The 18,653-nt window shown below is 42.7% G+C and overlaps 3 long non-coding RNA genes across 3 annotated transcripts in view; 2 read left to right on the plus strand and 1 right to left on the minus strand.

The window, feature by feature from the left end:
* The window catches only part of LOC306807627, a 356,348-nt gene that overhangs the window by 13,776 nt on the left and 323,919 nt on the right, over positions 1–18,653 (minus strand). The window contains exon 2 of the long non-coding RNA XR_013775761.1: positions 5,595–5,812. This is a non-coding gene — a long non-coding RNA (uncharacterized lncRNA). The remainder of the gene's footprint in view (positions 1–5,594; positions 5,813–18,653) is intronic.
* Positions 4,352–7,901, plus strand: LOC306807624. Its single transcript, XR_013775758.1, has 3 exons — positions 4,352–4,457; positions 5,374–5,471; positions 6,482–7,901. It is a non-coding gene; the product is annotated as an uncharacterized lncRNA (long non-coding RNA).
* On the plus strand, positions 10,532–17,037 carry LOC306807625. Its single transcript, XR_013775759.1, has 5 exons — positions 10,532–10,704; positions 12,595–12,642; positions 13,914–14,005; positions 14,097–14,183; positions 16,984–17,037. It is a non-coding gene; the product is annotated as an uncharacterized lncRNA (long non-coding RNA).

Consider the following 18,653-nt stretch of genomic DNA (forward strand, 5'->3'; position numbering starts at 1 on the left):
TCTGGTGATGCATGGCTTTTCCCTGGGGGCTGTTTTACTTTTTAATATTTGCTCATGCCCTGCAGATGGTCCTGTGGGTTTCCAAGGGGATGGGCCAGGTGTTTTCCTACACTCATGCAGAGCATCCACTGAGAGAGTTATTGCCTCACACAGCAAATGGATGTGGCTGGACTGATTTTTACACTCTGCAAATGGAACTGGTGGTTTAAGCTGAAATCCTTCATTCATCCTTGAATTATGGTACTTAAATCTTTGTGTAGAGGGGCTGCAGCAGAGGTTTTCTAGCATATAAAATGACACTTGTGGAATGATGGCACATGATTTCTGCCCGTGTGAGCAGATAAGAGGAAGAGGGAGGAAAAAGTCAGATACGGAATATTTCTGTAAAAATCCTGTACAAATATGTTGATCATAGCAATAATAGAGTATATTATTATTATTGTAATAGAGGATATTTTTATGTTATCAATAGAGAGCTTGTCACTCACACAGGACCCTTCTCCCTGCCCTGGGCAGGTGTCCCTTCAGGAGCTCTGACAACAGGTAAGAGCAGAGCCATGGTAGCTTTGAGTGACAAGAAAAAAAAAAAACCAAAAAAAGAAAAGAGCAAAGAAAAAAGAAAAAAATAAAAATAAACAAGAAAAAAACACTAAAATCTTGAGTTTCCTCTTCCCTCCAGCACTGCCTGTCCTTTCCCTTGATAATTTCTGAAGGTCCCTGTGCCAGGAGAAGCTGAAGTTCTTGTTCTGCCTGGTTCATTCGAGGTGCCCTAATGGGCAATCACAATTAACGCTGAACGCATCAGTGCCCGCAAATAGCCCGTCATTCAGGGCTGACAAAAACGGGGCCTCATTAACATTGGGGCGATTCACATCTTGAGCTTTTCTTCAGATTTCGGGGGCTGAGTCCGGAATTCCTCCCCTCTCCCCCACACACAGCTGTTGTGGTGGATTTTTGGGGGGATTTTTGGCTGCTTTAAGCACTTTTATTGGAATTATTACAGTGGCCCGAGCAGAGCTGGGATAACACCAGTTTTGTCATTGTTGGGGTGGATGTGAAAGAACAAACCACATTTCAGAAAGCTAAAATCCTGTCTTTTATACCCTCCACAAATTTACACTTTATTAACTGGTTACAGTAGGTCAACATAAACCTCATTGATGTCAAACCATCTCGACGACTGTTTTTCAACAAAACTTTTCTAAGAATACTTTTCCCACCTGCAGGTTTCTTCTTGCTTATCATCTTCATCTTCTCAATCTCCACACCAACAGCCTTGGTAAAATTCCTTTCAGAAGTTAATTAACTTATCAATTAACCCTCTGTGGCTCACAGAGCAGCTGCAAGCCCCTTGCACACAGTTTGAGGGAGCTGGTCCCATATTCCAGCTGCTGAAATCCAGCACAGCACTGAGCAAGGTACAGTGAACAGGAATCTCAATTTTAAATGGCTCCACACAAGACAAGTTTAATTTAGTGGAAGAATGTGGGTAACAAACTCCCCCTATTCCCTGGCACTGTGATCTGTGGGTTAGATGGATTTCATGTGTGACTAAATATTCATGTATGAATGGCAATGGTCTGAAATCAGAGTCCTGCCCAGCATGGAACTACATCTGAGCCCTCTGTGCAAATCTGAATTAAATAGGGAAAGCAGACATGCACTTGGGGAAAGTGCTTGTTCACAAATCAAGTTAAACATAAAAAGCTGGATAAATGCTAAAAATTAGGTTTTGATGAGAAAGCTTTTTTTTAACAAGGTCTGTGAGGAATTTTGGGGATTGTGTCGCTACTTTTCCTGTAATGAAAACATTCAGGAATTGAGGCAATTTTTTGAGCATGACCATTTATTTCAAATGAATGGATTAAAAAAAAAGCTTTGGGAAAGCAGAAGGTGTGAGTTAAAATGCAGAATGTCAGAGTTGCTGCTGTGAAATCTATAATTCAATCTTGCTTTATCATCCTAAGCAAAAGATGGATTTCTAGTAATGGATTGTCAATTTTAAACTGTGCTGTAGCTTTTTGTAATAAGCACAAGTAGAATCCTGTCAACCAGACATGCAGTATTTTTCCACATAAATATTTTCCCTCGTAACATTCTGTCCTGGTGCCTGCATTTCCAACAAGAGACCACTCTTTGTCAGGATATTTTCTCACATCACCCAACACGAGGGGTGAAGGACTGAGAGTAAAATGCTTTTGCAATTAAAATTATCCCGTTTCAGTTGAAATCGTCCTTACTGACGCTCATCATAATTTATTCAGTGATTTTTCTCTTTCTTTTGTACCTGAAGACAGGCTTTGCAAGCCAGAGGTTACAACCCTGCAAAAAGGAGCCAGTAATTACACCTGCCAGCATCTCCCCCTGGCCACGGGCACAATCACCCATCAAGGATAATTGACAAGTAGCTAATGGGATAAGCTTTTGTTTCTTCGGGTTGTTTTCCTGTGTTTTCCCCCCTGTTAATCCATTAACTGGTGATGCCCCACCAGGAATGTGCTGGTGGGCAGGCAAGGACTGAGTCCTTGAAGCCACAGGGAAGGGACAAACATCTTTAAGAGGGGAGAAATAGATGTCTTTCATCTTCTCTTTGACATCTAAATTCCCAGCTGGCTGCCTGCTGGAGCTCAGCCCGTGCTGGAGCTGCCCCAAAGGAGCTGCAGATGCCATATGGGCTCCACCTGAGCTGGGCTGGCCAACAGGTTTTCTCTGGGGCCGGCTCAACAAGGCACAGCTCCCGGGTTTTCATTCGAGGAGCCAACAGAGCAGTTGTGTCTGGGCAATGGTGGGGCAGGAGGAGACCCCTGAACCTCTGGGAAGCACAGAATCCACACAGAATCCAAACCCTGGGAGATGAGGGATGGAGATGCACCAGCATCCTTTTATTGAATAGCAGAGTCTGTGCACAGTGCTCACTGCTGCAGGCTGTCACTCCAAAGGTGTGAGTCCTGAGGCCAGGAAAAGGGAAAAAGTCATGGGGAGAGGATAAATCCCAGCCCAGGACACCCAGAGGGATGTGGGAATGAGCTCCAGCATCTCCAGCATCTCTGGTGGTCACACCCCAACCTGCCCTGTGGTGCCAGGTCCCCCCTCAGGCACAGGGGCAAAGGAAATGTGGATCTTTCCCCTCTCCAGGCCAGACCCACAGCAGATTTCTCTGCAGTTCTGTCAACTTCCAAAGATGAAATTGAACCCAAAATTCCCCAGGAAATGGGGACCTTTGTTGGTCAGAGAGCAGTGTGAGTGCAGAGGGTTTTCATTGCTGATGGCTGCTGTAAACCCACCCCTCCCTCAGCCTGTGCATGTTTTTAACCTCTTTTTCCACATAATTTTGGATTTTTTCCTCCCTGCCTCTCCCTCCTAGAGCTGCCTCTGGCAGTGCAGTGCAATTGTGCCATCCTTCATCTCCCCAGCTGCATTTACTGGAGTGCAGCAATGCTCTCAGATCCACTCCAGGGCTCTCCTAAGTGGCACCTTCCTCCTGTGCTGCTCCCTGGGGATTTCAGGTCTGTTCCCTTAAAATTCTCTGTGTATCAAGGTATGTTCACATTTCTGAAGGGATGGTATTAACTCCTATTATTTGTGTGGAAAATATGCAAACCCCTTAAGTCGAATCACCTGCTGAATTTTTTCCACACCAAATCCTGTCACCTTTGAAAGAGCACAAAAAATGGGTTCTAAATAGCTCCTGTTACCAAAAAAAAAAAAAAAAAAAAAAAAAAAAAAGAATAAGCATGTTTCAAACCCTTTAAACCATCTGGATGCTGCCAGCTTACCTATTGTGCCTTTAATTTAAAAGGAATGCTAAAATGAGTGCAAACACTGGAAATTATGGCTCTCTGTGGAATACTAATCTGGAATATTTGCATATTTCTGACATTTTGAAATTCCCCAGACTCTCATTCCTCCATGCTCCCGTCAGGGCAGTTTTGAGGATGTTCTGTGGTTATGAGTAAGGAGTGAAAGCTGAGAGGATCTCATCAGGGCGCTCTGTGTGACTTAGAGAGCCTCCTGTAATTTTGGGATTTGTCTGACTGAAATCAATACTCCATCCTTTATCATTTAGGGGGGCTGTTAGAGCCATGATTCCATCAGGAATGCAATGGGATTTTCTTTAATCATCCTCTTTCTGTGTCCTGTTTCACATTGCCAGTGAGAAGGACATTTATCCTTCAGCCACTTCCAAAAACCAAACATGGTCAGGATCAGGCTGCAGGTGTGCCCAGCCCTTCACAAAACACCTGGAGAGGATGATCTCAGTACCAAAAGGTGAGAATTTTTGGAACAACTTGGAATTTGTATTTAAAATTGGATTTTCCACAGTTTCTTCTGCCTCAGGTAACTTGGCTAAAATGCTTTTCTCTGTGGATCACAAAAAACTTGGATTTTCTAAGAGGAGTCCAGGGTGGATCCTGGGAAGGATCATTCTGCATCTCACTGTGAATGTATTTTGAGGTGTTTTGCTGTAATATATAACTAATTTTGGTCCTGGAAATTGTATTTTGGAGAAAATCCAGTGCTACCAGTCATATTTGGTTCTCAGGTTGGTCCTGCTTGGCTGCACTGAAGAATCTTGCCTAAAAATCAAGGGAAGAATAAATAAAGTACATAGAATAAAAATCTGTGGAGAGAAAAAAAAATCTGTACATAATTTTACACAGATGTAAAACCAAAAAAAAAAAAAAGTGCTATTTTGGAACTTACTCCAACACTAATTCCACCCTGCTGCAGCTTTTCCTCATTTTCCCCATTCATTTCCACTGCAGGCCAGAACTTCTGCTGGGCTTTATCAGACCTGATCTCCATCACCCTCTCCACCAGCTCAGAAGGATGTGACTGCAAAGCAATTAACATTTTGATGCACTTCACCAAGCCTTTATTTTCTTCCCATTAAAATCATTGGCTCAGTTTACAGCTGGCTTGGTTTTTAATCTGGTTTTTGCTATTCCTATGGTAATGGAATCCATTCAATTAACCCTCTGTTGGCTGGAGGGGAATACCAATCATTAAGCAATGCCTATTTATCCTGGCCAGGTGTGGAGGAGGGGTTGCTTTTTGCTCTGTCAGGGGTATAAATTTAGAAATTTGAGGCTGTCAGGGCTTCATTTTGTGTGGAATCCAGGTAATTATTTGGTTTCACTTGGCTGTTGGTGTGGGGAACCTCTGTGTTAGGATACTTGAGTGTAAAAGAGACAGTTTGGCTTTGGTATTTGGTGGTTTGGGGTTTTTTGAAGGCAGAGCATGTAATATTTTTGAGGTTTGGGTTTTTTCTGTTTGGTAGTGGATTTTTTGTTTGTTTCTTTTGGATTTTTGGTGGGGTTTTGTTAGGTTTTGTGGATTTATTTTAAATTGAATCATTCTTATTTTGTACAGCAAAAGAAGCCTAGAGAAAATGTGTTTGAATTCTGCAGCCCTGCATTGTGAGGAGATGAATAGCATGAGAGAATAGAGCAGAAACCAGTGAACCTGAGGTGGACTTGAACTTTCTGGACTTCTTTTGTTGTAGATTTCTTTTCATTACCATGGGAGGCATCTCACTCACTGTTGGCCAATGCTCCTGAACTCACAACAACCCCCTGAACAGGCTCTGTCACAGCCCTTGGGGAGCCAGACCTTGAATGCTGCAAGCAAAATATTCTCAGAATTTGAGAAGCATAAGGAATCTTCCTGCCCAAGAGGGAAGAACCCCAGGAGGGAAGTGCCAGCCCTGGGAGATGCCTGGAATTGGGGCACAATTATTTGAGAATCACTGAGCATCCATCACCCAAAGGTCTTCTCTGGCTGCATCCACATCCTGCTCTTTTCTGCCCAACTACATCAAACAGGATGAGGATCATGACCAATGTCCCTTTTTCATCTTTAATAGTTCTGTTTTTCAGAGAAAGCAGATCTAGGGGCTCAAATATTCTGCTATGCATTCATTCAATGGCTGGACTTGATGATCTCAGAGGTCTTTTCCAGCCTTAGTGATTCCATGAAAACTGTGTTAGGCTAGATAATATTAAATGTGCCCTGCCTGAAATCCTATTTCAAATAATGCTATGATTCACTTTTTTAGTAATCATGTGGGAATTATGATTTCATTTTTTCTGGGGAAGAAAAAAGCAACAGACAAACTTAAGAGAATTGACAGTGTAACATAAAATGCAAAGTAAGTTTTGTTTTCCCAAGTCCTATTCTAGCCAACCTCAATGCATAATTCACAGCAGTTTCACACTCAGCCCCATTACACAGCTGGTGTGTGTTTCAGGAGGAAAACACACCAAATGCTTCCTATTTGCAAATCTCACAAAATCCGGGGTGATTTTCACTTTCACCACAAAATAGGAGACCCACACTCCCATGGTCTTGAATTTTGTGGTTGGAATGTTTCATTGCCAGAGGGGAAAAAAAAAAAAAAAAAAAAAAAAAAGAAAAAAAAAAGAAAAAAAAAAACAAGCTGAACAGCCTGTTCAATTAAAATCAATGGAAATTTTCCCAGGGACTTCAGTGAAACTGAACGTGGGCAGCAGATCTGTGAAGATGGCTGGAAATGGTCCGTGGAGAATCCCAAGGCAGGCAGCTTTGAACTGGGTATCAAACAAATGGGAAACCAAGTGCCAGTGGGGCTGTGATAAGGCAATGTGCAAACACTTCCTCTGATAGCCCTGAAATTAGCTGCAATTAAGTGTGATTTTGATAAGGAACACATGGAATTTTCAGTTCATCATCCAGTGAGCAATGCTTGTGCAAAATTCCTGCAGCAAACTGAGAGTCTCTGCAGGCATTTCCTGAGATTGGCTGTGTGTACAAAGCCTGTGGAAATTCCAAATCTCCAAAAACTGGAAGAAATTGGGGCACACAGGAGTGAAATATTTTTCAAATATGGAAATCTGCTTGTTTGTGCTGGCAAAAGCCTTTATGTAAATGCAGTTATTCATTAGGGAATGAAATAGGAAATATCAAGATTTATTATGCTCAGGAGGTGGAGGAGAACATTGCAGGTGTTTCTAACACTTCCTTTACTCCCTGTGAAAAGTCACAATTTTCTTCAAACTTGCTGAGAAATTTATGGCCAAACCCCCCAACCCCAAAAATCTTGGGATGAGACCAGGCTGAGTGTGTGCAGTGGGAAATCCCAGCACTGAACCCAGTCACACTTTACCAATGCAAAACTTTGGATTTCTTTGGCATCAGATTAATACAAAACACTTCTAGAGAAGGAAAATCAGCCCAGCACTTGGCATTTCAATAATTTGTACTGATAGCTCCAGGCTAACTGTATTTTTTTCTTGACAATTTATGAAGCTCAGCCCAAAGCAGGAGATGTAATTTGTCTGTAGATTCATGGACAGAATGAAAAGTTGGCTTCCAACTGGATTTCAGGGCTCCACAGAAGGACTCTTGCTGTGGTCTGGTGCAATGTTATTCTTTTATCATCAGATTTGAGCTCTAAAACTCTTCATTATAAGAGGCATTACTTCCATTCCATTTTCAATGTTATTTATTGTTATTTCTAAAGCTATTATTTGGTGCATAGTATTATTCCTTAGACAGTCAGCAGGTCTGAACATGAAAATGTTGAGATGCAAATTGCTGATATCTGGCACTGAATATGTATGTTTGAAACCAAACTCTGCTACTTGTAATAATCATTACTCTTAGCTCTCAAATCTCCAACTGTTTAAAAGACAAAGTTCATTAAGTTAATTACAATTTCTTGATGGCAAATCATCTTGTTGGCAAAGTCACTCTCTATGGGAAAGCAAAAAAGCTGCAATGTAATCAGCTGCTGCTGCAGAAAGTGGTTAAAAAAGGCAAAATGATTGAAATTAGTGGATTTTTAAACTCAGGGCAAAGGCAGTGAGTGCCAATCCCAGGTTCTCTGTGTTTTTCCTTTTGTCAAACAATTGATTTTTGTGTATTGTTTTTAAGTCGGCCACTACAATGGGTAATTCATCATCACTGGGAGATAGAAACTCAAGCAGTCTCCAAAAATAATTGAATTTTTCAGAAATTCTCTAAGGGGATGAAAAATCCATAACAGCCATTAAATCCTGCTCTTTGTAGAAGGAATATGAAATATTACAATTGTGTCCAAGAAGGCAAAAAAACCCTCTTTAATTCCAGTTGCTGAATCTAGCAGGAATAATCCTGTGTTTTGTTATGGTGCTCTGCAGTTTCAATGGAATTTGAATGGAAAAATGTGATAACACATATCAAAAGATGCAATTTCTAAGGGGAGAGAGAGGAAGCTGTTTAGGAATTCCAGGCTGACAAATGCAGGAGATTACAGCCTTGATCTGGAGCAGGGCTGGGATCTGCACATGAATTGATGCTCCATGAACAGCAAGAATTTGGTGCCTGCCCTATTCTGGCATTTCTATGGCATCTTCATTTTTAGAACAGCTCCAGATCTCCTTTTCACTCTGCCCAGCTGTGACTCCCAGGATTCACAGTGCAATTCCAGGCTGTGGGAAGGAGAAATATCCACCTTGGAAAACCCAAAGCAATCTGCTCTTAGCAAAATCACAGTGCAGGAACACCAAGAGCACCAGGAGGATCCAGTTCTGAGCTCTTTACCAAGGTGTTTCAAGGAAATTATTATCAAGAAGGTTTCCAAAACACATGAGGGAATTAAGACAGCTTCTCCAAGGTATTTTGTTCCTTTCCTTGTAGCTGTAGGATTTGAGTTGCCCATCATCTTTAAAGATGGATCAAAATTCTTTCTAATTCTGGTGTTTATCAGTAAGACTTGAAGCTCAGTGGTCATACACTGAATATTTGCTATCCAGGAGAGAAATCACAAATATCTGCGCTTATAAAGGGCTGAGAAAGAGCAGGAGAAGGATCCATGTTTTTGGAAATGGGCTGACAATGGCATGGGTTAAATGGGAAAGGAAGCAGCTCTTGAGGAGCAAATAGAGCTGTGGTAATTTATTACAAGCTGTTTTTTCTCTATACATAATAGCATGCTGTAAAGCAATAGATCATGTGAGATGAAGCCATAGCATGACAAGATGGATCATTTAAGATATTCAATGATGCTTTTCTGTGTACTGTTGTTATCCAAAGTCTATTAAAAAAGTATTGGACAGGATATTTTTTCCCATCACTCTTGTGGGCTTAGACCTGGCTTAGTAAATCCACTGCATCATTAGCTCCTGCCTGAGTTCAGCTTTTAGAGCAGTTTACAGTTCTGAGACCATTTCATTGAAAATTGTCTTTTTGTTGCTGTGTATTAGGGAAAAAAATCATTTGGGAGCAAAGGGAAGAAGTGCCCATGCTGTGCTACAGGATCCATGCACAGATCCAGCAGGAAAATGGCATTGTTTGAGTTCAGGTGCAAAGATGGGATTTTGTGTTGGCTCTTCAGATGCCTCCCCTGGCTGCTTTGGGGGTTTGCTTTCTCTGAAAGAGGGTGCAAACCCCAAACTGGGAGTGGGGCAGGGTGGGCACAGGGTGCTGGGGGTCCTGCTGGGGGTCTGCCCCAGCTGAAGGAGGAGCAGTTCATTTTGGAGTGCTCTGATGATGCTCCAGGCTTAGTTCTCAGTGTGAACACACCTTTAGATAATAAACAGAATCCCAGAATGGTTTGGGCTAGAATCACCCATTCCACCCCCTGCCATGGGCAGAGACACCTTCCACTATCCCAGGTTGCTCCAACCTGGCCTTGGAGACTTCCAGGGATGCAGCCAGCATATGCCAGAATATTTATTTTAATTTGAACCCAGAGTTATTTCTGTGCTGGCCAAGAAAATATTCACTGGGTCTGACATTATCTGTCAGATTTTATCTGAACCTGGCCCTAACAGTGACTCCCAGCTCTGGTTTGAGGCACTGTCACAAAGGAAGGGTCACTGAGCTGCCACCCTCCCTACCCCCCTTGCAGAAAGGGAAGAGTGACTGCCAGTAATACCCTTGGCTTTATGAAGTGGAAACATCTTTATTTACAAAGGGCACTGGGATCATAAATTTGATGGGGAGCTGGGTTATAACCTGAGGGGGGAAAGCTCTGCTCACTTCCAGCCACCCAACACCAGCTGAGCTTGGCTCTACCACAGCAAATCTTTTCCCAATTTTTTTCAAGGGCTGTCTTGTTCTTTATTTTCCTGCTTCTTGTGGTGTTTTGTGTTTCTGAGGTGCTTTATTAGAGGTGGGATTGTCTTCCACTGAGGAATTAGCTACCAGGCAGTGTTGAAAGGATATAGGATTTCATGGGCCAGCGGGCTAATATGATGTGAAATCCTATTTTCCTATCATCCAAGTGCCTACAGAATTCCACGTTAATGTACTTTACATTATATTGTTGCCACCTGTTCATATTATCAGTAGTTTGAATATTTAAGCATGACACACTCCATTTCCTACCAATTTCTCTGTATTTCCAGAATGGATTCTCCCAGTGTTTCCACATTAAATTTTTTGTCCCCTTTTCCTCCCCATAATGAGTATTGTGGCCTAGCATGACTACATTTAAATTTCCATTTAAAAATTACATCGTTCACAGCACAGATTTAATTGATCACACCCTTACCTGGTGTAAATCAACTCGAGCAGCATTAATCCTAACAAGATTTCTCATCAGCTGAGGATCTGCTCCTGTGGATTTTCAAAGCCTCAGAAGAGCAAATCTTCAAAAAGCATCTTTGAAGATTCCTCCCTTTTAGCTGAAAATCACGTTTTGCCATCATATGCACATTGGGGGAGCATCATAAATCTCACGTGAGCAGCCCCTGGTTGCAGTGCATACATTTGAATATCTGATGATGGCAGAGCTGGGTGGGTGTGAACACCCCAACCCACACGGGGGTCCTTGGATCATTCCTGGACTCAGAAATGGCAACTGCAGCTAATGGAGAACAATGAATCTTGGAACAAAGGGGAGGAACGGCGCATCTGCCGGGGGAAAGATGTGCCGAATACTGATTAGGAAAGAGATCTGGGAGTTGTTGGGGAAAATCTCTAAAGCATTCAGCTTAATGTGCAACTGCAGAGAAAAGGGCAAAGCAGAGAGCTGGCTTGTAGTGCTGGGGGAAGGCAATATAAATCAAAGCAGCTGCCTTTGTTTCCATCAGGCATTGTTTTGACATCACCCAAAGAACTGAACTTTATTTGCTGTTGGCCACTCTGGCTTCAGAAGAATGTGTTTCTTACTGGAGGGGATTTGCTGTGCACTAAAGTAAATTACCATCTTCTGCATTTCGAGATAACGCAGAGGAAGAAACAGAACAAAAATCAGCTCATTAAGAAGTAAAGCGACCACTCTGGTTGGGGCAATTGTTGTCAGAGAAGAGCAGCCTACAACTTGACCTGAGGTTCAACTTCAGGAAAAAGAGAGGATGTGGAAATATCACCTAAAACATGGTTAATTCAGATTGAGAAATAAGTGTTTTGTTGAAAATCTCATTTTGTGCAACTCTGAAATGATGTGTTATCGCTACAAAGACAGCAAAGAGGAAAATGTAACTGCTGGGGAATGAAAAGACCAGAATAATGAGCTCAGTGCTCTTATCTGCTTACCAGCATTTGGATTTTGTCATGTTTTAATTTTACAAGATTCTCAGACCAAAGGAGGGGCAATGCTTAACCCAAAACTTACAGCAGAACCTGCTGCAGCTTTTTTGGGGGGCATTTACTCAGTGTTGCCATCACAGCCCCTTGCATAAAGAAGTTGTTGATTCAGTCATAAATAATCCCTGCTGGTTGGAAACCTGGGCTGCAAAATTCCAGCTCAAATTCAGCCACAGGGGCTGTAAAATGAGACATGAAGGAGGTGTTTTAAATAATAAGAATTTGTCTTATCTATGGGGACAATGGGGATATGGGAACTTAACACATTTTGTTATGGCCTCAAGTTCCACCAGGGGAATTTTAGATATCAAGATTTTTTTTTTTTTTTTTTTTTTTTTTTTTCACTTAAAGGGTGACCAGGCATTGAAGCAGAGTGCCAGGGAAGTGCTGGAATCCCCATCCCTGGAGGGATTAAACAAATGTGTGGATGTGGCACTTGGGGGCATGGGTGAGTGGTGGCCTTGGCAGTGCTGGGGGGATGGAATAGTTGGATCTTAGAGGGCTTTTCCAGCTTTAATGATTACTTGGTTTTTATTGGATTGGAAAAAAAAGATCTAGAATATTTATCTTATTTTCTTCTCTATTCACTTTGAGCTTTAAGCCCATGGGCATGTTAAAAAATTATTCTGTTTTCTTCAAAACCTTCTCCATGCAAAGAAAACTAAAGATGTGGCAGGATCAATTGCTCTGAGCAGCCTGTGACAGTGCCCTGATGTGTTCCCTGATCTCTCACGGAATCCCAGACTCACTGAGGTTGGAAAATCCCTCCAGGAGCTTTGAGCCCAAGCTGTGCCTGATCCCCTCATTGAGGACTGAGTGTCACATCCAGATGTTCCTTGGACACTCCAGGGATGGGATCCAAATGTCCCTGGGCAGTTCCATGGGGAAATTCCTGCTGCTGTCCACTCATTCTTCAATTTTCCATTTCTATCCAGCCCCCAAACCTCTCAGAACATCTCAGCATCACCAACCAGGCATTTCTCACCTTCCTGTCCATCCATCCCCTGTCTCAATTTCTGACTCTGATGTATTATTTTTCAGAATTATTCCAATTGAAGTCAAACAACAGAAATAAATTAGAGAAGAGTGGTGAGCTGAACAGTTTTCACTTTAACAGTATTTTAATAATCAGCAAAGTCACCCATGTATAGTAAAGATAAATTGCTTTGCTACAGGCTAAAATAAACTTTACAAGTATAATAAATATTTCTGCTTGGCCAAGAAAACTGAAAAACTGGAAACTGCTTAAATATGTACATCAGAATGAACGAAGATGAAAAACTGGGGAATGTTTTAAAAATAGCTTATGTTTTTTCTAAATTAAATTTCAACCTGTCTATGGGAACAGGGATTTGGGTCACTGATGTGTTTATGGTCTAGCTGAAATCAAACAGATTTTGGCATCACATAGGTACAAAATTTAGATTTATTTCTTTTCATGTTGCTGTTATTGAGATGGGATTACAAGATTCAGGTTATTTAAAAGAAATATGTCCATTCCAGATTTTTCAGCTGGAGATTTGCTTGTGGCACACTGCGTTGTTGAATCATTAAAACCCACTTTCTTTTTCATAGGAGAGCTCTTTTTTTGGAGAGTTCCAGATGTGATCCATATCAAAGACAGAATTTATTAGAGACAGAATGAGATATTTATAACAGCCCTGCAAAATTATGTGTTAAAGTTCCCACTTCCCATCAGTAGCCAAGGGATGAGGGAACTTAATATTGGGTACCAGGAACAGCCTGGTATGAAAATACAGGCAATAAACCCAGAAAATGGTAATAATTTTTTGGGTCCTTTAATCCATTTATGGTTGGTTAGAAGTTAACAGGGAGGAAAGGAAGGACTTCACCTGAAAACTGGGATTCCAAGCTGGCTTCCAGCTTTTGCTTGTGACACCAGCCTCTCCCTCACTCCACAGAGGACATTTCCCAGCTTTATTCAGTTTTCTTTCCAAAGTTATTACATTTCTCTCCTGCTAAGAAACATCTAACTTCAGTCAGAGCATCCAGCTGCAACAGCCTGGTTTTCATCTGCCTCTTTTCCCCCTGGATATTGTCAGTCACTTCCATCTCAGCAACCCTTTATCTCAGCCATGTTTCATCCAGCCTTTCCCAATATTTTAAAGAGATGCAGTTTTTAACATGACTTTAGAATAAATGCCAGGGTGTTCCTGCATCTCCCCTGTGTACGTTTCCAACCTGTTTTTCTTTTCATCACCTTGTATTGATTTTTTCCCTTGCATCTTTTGTTTTCCTTTGTTGGTAGAAGTGGTGGATGGGGGAAAAAAAGCTTTCCAATTTCTGCTTCTGGTTTTATTTCTTCATCACCTTTTCCCTTCCTTCTCCTTGCATCCCAGCTCTGTCTCCACAGGAGTGGCAAGGCACTGCTGAGGGTTGATGTCACCAGTATTTGCACTTCCTCTGTGAGGGACAAATGTCACAGAAACAGGTGCAGAATAATCTTCTGCCAACACCATAATCCCCATTGTGAAAGATCTTTGCAAGATCAAATTATAGCAAAGGATTTGTGTATTTTCTAGGTCTGGCCCTGGAGAAGAGTAGCATCATTCAGCTTATCCTCAGGACAAGGAGAGCTGGAAATCTGAATTGACCTTTTGATCTCAACTGTAAGTTTGCAACAAAATCTTGCTGATTGTCTCCTCCAATTTTATTTTGTGTTTCCTTCTGTGTCCTTTGATACATGGGTATGACTGCTGGAAGTGGAACTCCTGTCAGGAATAAGCAGCATTCTGTCAGCACCAAACAGAGGGAGGATGCTGTGCTGCAGGAGGGGTTTGGGTGCCATTCTTCTGCCCTCTTCTCTGACTTTTCAACTCTGCTGAAGAATTTCACTCATTTCTGATTTGTATAAACGCTGTGGACAAAAATCATTCTCTGACAGGCAGCAGCTCTCTAATTCCTGTGTGGGTTTATAGGAGATAAGATCCTCAGGGCTGGGAGTATAAAAATGAGAGCAGGTTTGTGTGCTGGGGCCAGAGCTGGGAGCAGGGGCTGACCCCTTTCCATGGCCCTTTTGTGGAGCCAGTGCTCTGTGTCTTTTGTGGCTCAAATTGACTTCAGGAAGCAGCATATTCAGGAGCCCAATATCCAAATAAAGATGATTAAAGGGAACACTGCAACCCATTCACTCCCTCATTCTGTGAGAGTACACACAGACTTGAAGCTTGATTGCCAGGGATGCTCAAGAGGTACTTGCAGCACTGTAAAATTGTCTGTGCATGCCATTGATGCTCTTGGGATCAAACCAGCCCCCTGCTCCTCCCTGGGCAGCCTGGAGGTGCAGAGTGAGCCAGGAGGTGCTGCCAGTGTTGGTGACCTGCCCCTCCCAGCCTGGGGTCACAGCTCCCTCCTGCTCCATGCCCCAGGAGCTGTGGGGAAACCACTGCTCACCCTTGGGGGAATTTGGGTTTGGTAACAACCTGTGATGGGATTTACTAAGAACACAAAATTCAGCCTTTTCTGTTGGGAAGAGGAAATGATTTTATGAAGTTCTCACTTGGCATGAAACTCAGGGAACTCAATTTTTCTCTTTATGTTTTCTCAGACAAGGATGAATCCACAGATCCATTGCTCAGAAGTGAGGTGGGTCATACCCTGCTCTCTCTAGAAAAGCCTCTGATGATTCTTCCAATTATTTTTCTGCTTGGAACACCCATTTTATTGCACTAGCTGCCTTAAATAGTGCTGGTATGCCTGCACAAGCCTTTCCTGACGGGGCAGTAAGAGATTCCCAGAAGAAAGAATTCACAATTCCCACCTCACATCCCTTCTCTGTTTGCACAGGGGAATGGTGCAGGCAGTGGGGATTAATTAGGATTGATTCCTGCTGTCTCAGTGGCACACATGGATTCTCCTATAATTGAGAGAGATTCCAGTGATGGAATTGAGCTGATTAGGCTGAACAAAGTAATGTTGCATCCACATGCATCCTGCCTCCATGTAATTAGAATTGTTGGTTTTCCAAGAACAACTGGGAGCAGAACACCAGGAGTTAAAGGATTCTGTTCCTATTTGGGAGCACAAGGCTCCTTCTCCAAGGTTCTTCTGGTCTAAAAGGAAAATTAAAGGTGGAAACAGCAAGGGAAAGAAGGAGGTGAAAGAATTTCCTGCGATTATATCCCAGGATAGCTGCTGTACTGGGTAAAATGGAAATGTCCAGGGTTTCTGGTCCTGGGTTTTTCTCACTGGGTTACATTCAAAGGCTTTAAGCCACTGGAGTAGAGACAGCTTTTAATTTTATTTTATTTTTAGGTCTCTCAGTCTTAAAAAGCAAAACTAAATTTACTGGATTGGAAGGGGGACTGAAAGATGTCAAACACTGAGCAGATCCATCCAGCCCTGTATGATGTCACCTTGCTTTGAAAATCAGCAAATTGTCAGTGGGTCCATAATGGAAACACACAAATATTTTATTTGCAATTTGCTGTCTAGGAAGATTCTAGCAAATATATTCTTTATTTTTTTTTTTTTTTTTTTTTTTTTTTTTTTTTACCCTGAAGGGTGCTGTCCTCAGTCCTGGACAGGTGAAATCTCATGGCAAACCTCCTTAAAAGACAGATTTTTTTTTTTTCTCTTCATGATTTATTGAGGTATTTGAAAGGTTTATGGCAAAAGCAGCTCTGCCATCCCACATTTACATAAGCTTCTTATGTCAGACAATACCTTTGTTTGTTCCTGAATACACCATGTATTTTTCCTCCATGTTTAAATGTGGATTCACATCAGGGGATGATAAAAGCATTTGAAATTAAACGGTTCCTGAGTTAACCACGGCATCTTCTTTCAATTAGGCCTTCATACATTATAATAATCCCTATTTTGAGATTATTCTGCTATGTAAATGGAAGATTATAAGTAAGAGTGCTGAGAAAAACCCTCTCCCCCACCTAATTAACAATTTATCCTCTGAATCTTTCTGTGTCACACCTTTCAGCCTACTTGGATCCAGTTGTGCCTTTACCTCACTGAGTCTCACAAATGTTGCTCACTGATGAAACATTTCTGGGCTCTGATTTTAAAACAGGTTTTGGCAAAATTTTTCAGTCCATTAACACCTGGGATTCAAAATTCAGTTGGATGAAGCGTCAGAGGAAGATGTGTAATGAGCAGCTGAAGGAAGAGGATAGGGCTCCCTGAGGATACTTTTATTTTATCAATATTTTATGGAAAATGCTCACAGCTGAATTTACCCTAAATACAAAAAGGTGTTTACATCAGTCTGTGCATTTGTTTTGGTTCAAGTCTGAGAGATAAAGGCACAAATATGTATTTGTTAGAGATGCTGCTTAGTAGCCATGGCCTTTCAAAGCCCTGTGGAGGGGAAAAACACTCTGATGATGTATGTGATACTCTGCATCATCCTGGATTTCTGCTTTGCCAATTAATTTCTTTCATGCATCCAAGCAGCTTTTGTTGGAGCAGCTGTAGACTGGAGACTGTCTCTGCATCTCCTGAGTGCTGCAGGTGAGGCTGGACGTGCTGGAGAGGGAGGAACTGCCCTGCAGCAGGAAACTGCTCCAGCTGGAGAAGAAACTTGTGCAAGGTGAGGAGAGCTCCTGGTGGAGCCCGAGGTGAGTGGGTGTGAGGAGCAGCAGGAGCCATGGGGAGGGGATGAGGCTTGCAGAGGGATTTTTGGCATGGGCAGGCAGTGATGGATAACAGGGAATGTTTAAAATGGCAGGGATTTAGATGAGAGGTTGGGAGGAAATTCCTCCCTGGGAGGGTGAGCGGCCCTGGCACAGGGTCCAGAGCAGCTGTGGCTGCTCCTGCATCCCTGGAATGTCTCAGGTTGGGTTGGACATTGGGGTTTGGAGCAGCTGGGACGGTGGGAGGTGTCCATGGGGTGGGAGGTGGGACTGGAGAATCCTCCAAGTCCTTCCAGCCCAAACCCCTCTGGGGTTGTCTGGCTCTGCTCTCTCCCAGTGTCCTGCTGACCCCAGGAGTGGCTGATTGTCCATGGCAGCTGCACAGGGACAGCAGGACATTCATCCCATGTCTCACAGGCAATTCCTGGAAAGACTCAGGTCACTTTGAGCACTCAGTGACAGGAACAGTGATGGGATCACAAAACACTGCACACCATGAAACACCCCCTTCATCTCGTGCACAGCCCTGCTTCCCCAGCCCTTGGTAGTTTTTCTAAATATCTGTTTAATGTCAGCTTCATTTGTTTTAATTCACTCCAATATTCCAAACCAGCAGCAGCTGAAACACCTATTTCTGCAATTAGTGCAATCTTGCTCCTGCATAATCTTTTCTCCAAGCTGCTGCCAGCTCTGAGAAGTGCACTTGGAAGAGAGCTGGCTCTCAGATGACTTCAGGGTAACTGGAAGTGATTTAACCCTCAGGAGCAAATACTGGTGGGAAAATACCCTGTAATTTAATTTTTAGGTGGAGGGACAGACAGTAGAATTCCAGATTTCACCTTTTTTTCACTGAAATCCAAGGTCTGATGCAGTATTCAGTAATAAAAAGCTGCCTGTTCATCACTTTGCTCTGTCACTGTGCAATAGTGACCCAGTGCTCTGCTTGTGAACTCAGGAGTTCTGGTCAAGGTTTTAGCTGACCACACCAAACCTTTGTGTCTTCTCCAGACTCAGAACACTGCTCGAGGAAAAAGCTCATGGATCCTGTAGGGAAGGACAGGAAAAGAAAGGTCTCTGCAAAGAAAGGTCTTCCCTGGGTTTTGTTTCTTGTCCCCAGGACAACTCTGACACTGATACCAATTCTGAAGGTCTGATAAATGTGGATTGATTTATTTGGGAAGTTCCCACAGTGACTTTGCCCATGGAGCCAGGTCTGCTGCTCATGACACTCCTTCCACAAGACCAGAAAAAAGTTTGGGTTTCATCAACCTCAGGCAGTGCAGAGCAGAACAAAACCAGCCTTGAAGAATCCAGCTTGACATCCAAAGAATTTGTGTCAGCTAAAAGCCCAGGATCATTTCACAGACCAGAGTGGCTGTGGTGCTTCCAGAAGGAATGGTGTGGTCACTGCAGCATCACCCAGTGCCTGGCCAGCCCTGGTGTGGTGACACATCCCCTGGGTTGGTCACATCTCCTGGGTTGGTCACATCC

Source organism: Erithacus rubecula (assembly GCF_903797595.1).
Source record: "Erithacus rubecula genome assembly, chromosome: 13".
Taxonomy (NCBI): Eukaryota; Metazoa; Chordata; class Aves; order Passeriformes; family Muscicapidae; genus Erithacus; species Erithacus rubecula.